The 3,849-nt window shown below is 44.6% G+C and overlaps 1 protein-coding gene across 2 annotated transcripts in view; it reads right to left on the reverse strand.

Moving 5' to 3' along the window:
* Positions 1-3,849, reverse strand: part of Serping1 (serpin family G member 1) — a 258,370-nt gene that overhangs the window by 12,961 nt on the left and 241,560 nt on the right. The window contains exon 1 of one of the 2 annotated variants that reach the window (XM_046445720.2): positions 30-100. The exons of the other annotated variant lie outside the window; for it this stretch is intronic. The gene's annotated coding sequence lies outside the window, so the exon portion shown is untranslated. Of the gene's footprint in view, positions 1-29; positions 101-3,849 lie in introns of those variants that run through there. 2 annotated transcript variants of the gene reach the window in all.

A 3,849-nucleotide genomic window follows, 5' to 3' on the forward strand; every position in this document is an offset into this window, starting at 1 on the left:
TTCCCCACGTCCACCCCCCAGCACCAAACCTGCTCCGAACTCCTAGTCACTAGGCAGTACCAGTGCAGACTGAGTGCTTAAGTCGCACAGGGTCAGGGAGGGTGGGGTGTGGGGGGGCCGGTCTTAGCTATTGGTTGGCCCAGGACACTGCCCAGTTACAAATTAAGGATGATTGATCGCTGGAGTGAGTTCCCGTAAATCGGGCCGAGTGGTCCCGCTTTGTGGGCCAAGCTAGGAATTTAGTCCGAAGCCCCTTGGGTGCCGGCTGGGATGGAGGAGCTTGGAGCAGCTCTCAGCTCTAGGCAACCAACCAACACTTCCTCCTGTCCTCATGGGTCGTGATGAAAACGGCAGGAAAGTAAAATGGGCTCCACAATTTACAAGGAATAAGGTTTTCGGGAATTGCTTATCTCAGTGGATCCACAGAGCAATCTCTGGGAAACAGGACTGGCTGTGTCCATTTGATAGTTAAGAAACTAATTCAGAGCAGTTAAATGTCTGACCCGTGGTCACCCCCACTTGGAGGTAAGCCTGGACTTGGATCTAAGTCTCCTGAAATCCTAACCTCAGCCCACCACCCCACTTTGCCCCTGGTAGGTATTAATTCTGTTTTATCTCTTGGAAACATAATCAGTGGTTCTCTGTGTAATAGACAGGGAATCTGAGGCTCCCAGCTCACCATTCACCTCAATTAAAAAACCGAGGCTTAGGTTCTGTCCCCAGCACTACAAAACAATGACGATGATGTTGACAACAACCAAAAACAAAAAAATCTAAAAACTGAAAACTGAAGTATATGTTGGTGGCTAGGATACTACAACAGACCTGGCTATGGGACCAACTTGCTGTGGGACCCTGGCAAGTTACTTTCCTTTATCACCTAGTTGTCCTCTCAGGGTTGCCAGATAAAATACAGGAAACCCAGTTAAATTTGAATGTCAGAAGTACAACAAGAACAACAACAAAATTTTAGTATAAGTATATTCCATATGATCTTGGGATATACTTACGCCAAAAATCTTTGTGATTGTCTTGCATCTGAAATTCAAACTTAACTCAGATTCTCTATTTTATTTGCTAAATTGGACAATCCTCCTCTGCAAAACAAGGAGGTTGCCTCTGATGTGACACAGTTCAGGTATGATGTTCTATAACCATCTTACCCCAGGCCTCACCCTCTAGCCATGTTTGGCACAATAAAGAAAGTTTGCTGCTAGTACCATTTCTGCTACTCTAAGCAACCCACCAAAGATAAACAGGAGAACATTTGTGTGTCTCCCAGGGCGTCCTTGGAAAAGACCCAGAAAGAATCAGCTCCAGCTTCGTGCTTTATCCTCTGTAGTCCCTTTGGAACTTCCTAAACGGAGGAAATTCTGTAACACCAGAGCCATCTTTGCACAAGCTGCAGGACTTCCCCATGCCCGGGCTCAAGCTGATGACCTTACAGAGACTGAGCTGTGAATTCTGGGAAATGGGCAAGCCAAACAAAAAGCCAGTGGTAGAAAGCAATTTCATTCACTGAGGGCTTAACTACGTGTTTAAATCCACCTTTTCGTGCATTCTCATGACTCCTATGAAGTGGGTGCTAATATTAATCCCATCTTAAGTAAGTGAAAAAGAAAATGAGGCTCAGAGAAATTAACTGATTCACCTCAAATCATGCAGCTAGGGATTGACAGAGACAGGATGTGGACCTAGTCTGGTTGACCTTGAAATCCTTTATTTATTCTTTTAAATGACTAAAAGACACTGGGTATATTCTGAAGTAGGCAGCAGAATAAACATCCTGAGTGTAGCTGCAGGGTTTCTAGTGGTTTGTGGGCCAAAATTTCAGGTTGGACAAGGCCCAGTGAAGAGATTTTCCCAGACTATGGGTTGATCTTCATTTTAGCTCCTGGCCAAAGCTGCTTCTGTACTCTGGACATGCAGAGGGCCCTTGCTTTGCCAGGACTCTCCTGCCTGATGAAGCTGGAGTTGAAATGCACTTAATCAAGGTGTTTCCAAAATTTCTCCCTGTGTGTGTATGTTTATATATTCAGTTACCTGTAAATCCAGTCCTTCCCCAACTGGGGCCCGGTTCAGCATTTCTCCACCATGAGGACCTTTCCTTCGAGTGCTAAGTGTGCACGGCTTCCCTCTTGTGCATTTCCTGGTGTTGGATGAGGTTCAAGTTCTCACTAAAGCTCTTGCTCAAAAGTAATTTTATCAAATTTTTCTCCCAAGCAGGTCCTTTAGTTACTAAAGGCCAAATTGCTGTAACTGAAGTCTTTCTCACACTCTATACCTCTATAGTTTTTCCTCTTAAGAAAAAATTATCCAAAATTTGTCAATAAGGCAGAAGATTCAGGGGACACACACACACACACACACACACACACACAAGCCAATTTTCTCCCATCACTCTTTGACCCAGCTTTGGCATCCCGATGGTTGCCCCTGGAAGGTTTTCTTCATATATTTGTGTGAGAATAATGTTTATGCCATTTTGAGATCCATAGGTGGGCACATGCTTTCGTAGGGTCATAGGTGCTTTGTCTTCACCGAGCCCTGTCTCTTACTTTCTTCAGCACAATCTTCTCTGGAGAAGGACACAGGTTTGATCAGCATGTGTGAGAGCTGGTGGGGGCTCCCGGTGCTGTTGCCACCTTGCCCCCCAGACCCCCACATCCTAGTCAGTACTTCTCTCTCCAGCCCTGACTTACCTGGGCTCTGTCTTGCTCAACTCCTCAGAGACCCACTGAGAGCCTTCCTAGGAGTCTCACTGGAGACCTCATTCACAGTATCTAGCTCACTACCCTCTTGTCATCCTCCCATCAATCTGTAACCGGAGCAAGAAGGTGGGTGGGGATGAGCCATAAAGATGAGGTTAGATCCAAATAAGTGTTGAGTCACAAACACTCTAACCCCCAGATTCATACCATATTTGAAGACTCTGGAAAGTCTAGGAAATACAAAGCTTTTCAGAATAGAACAGAAAGGTTGAGGATTCCGCAAAGGTAGATGTTCCAAAGTGGTTCATTTTCTTATTGATCTAAAGACCCTTCAGATTATTCTTTTAGTTATTGCTACAATGTCATTTAACTACTTTGCAAAGTTTTTCAAACAACTCAGACATTTGTAAGATTAAAAGTTATTGGGAACACCAGAGACTGAGGTATAACTCAGTGGTAGAGCACTTGCCTAGCAAGTATGAGGCCTGGATCCCGTCCCCAGTACTGCAAAGGAACAAAAAAAGTTATAAAAGACACAACTGCTGTTAACCAGTCCAAGTGTACCCTTTCAGACTCTCCTATTTATTAACTTTTATACATCTCACCCACGCATAATTTATTTTCCCCCTTTTCCTTCTTCCTCCTCCTCCCCCTCCTCTTTTTCTTTGTAGTATTTGAGATGAATCCAGGAATGCTCTACCTCTGAGCTACATCCTCAGTCCTTTTTACTTTTTATTTTGAGACAGGGTTTCTCTAAGTTGCCCAGTGACCTGGAACTTGTGATCTTCCTGCCTCAGCATCCCAAGTTCCTGGGATTACAGGTGTGCACCACCATACCTGGCTCCATAATTTCTTTTCTTACTGGATGTTATGGTTTAGATCTGGAACATTCTCAAAAAAAAATGTGTGTTGAAATCATGGTCTTTAATGCTTCAAGCTGCAGAGGTGAGGCTTTTCGGCAATGAGTGAATCATGAGGACTCTGACCTCATCCGTGGATTAATCCATTGATAGCTGAACGGATCACTGAGAGGTGGAGGAAGTAGGTCACTGGGCATGTGCTTGAAAGGGTTCATCTTCTCCAAACCCCACCCCGCTTTCTCTCTACTTGCTACCAGGAGCTGAGCAAATTTCCTCCT

Source organism: Marmota monax, unplaced genomic scaffold, assembly GCF_021218885.2.
Source record: "Marmota monax isolate L192 unplaced genomic scaffold, Marmota_monax_Labrador192_F-V1.1 WCK01_AAM20220418_F8-fsc00038, whole genome shotgun sequence".
In the NCBI taxonomy this organism is placed as follows: Eukaryota; Metazoa; Chordata; class Mammalia; order Rodentia; family Sciuridae; genus Marmota; species Marmota monax.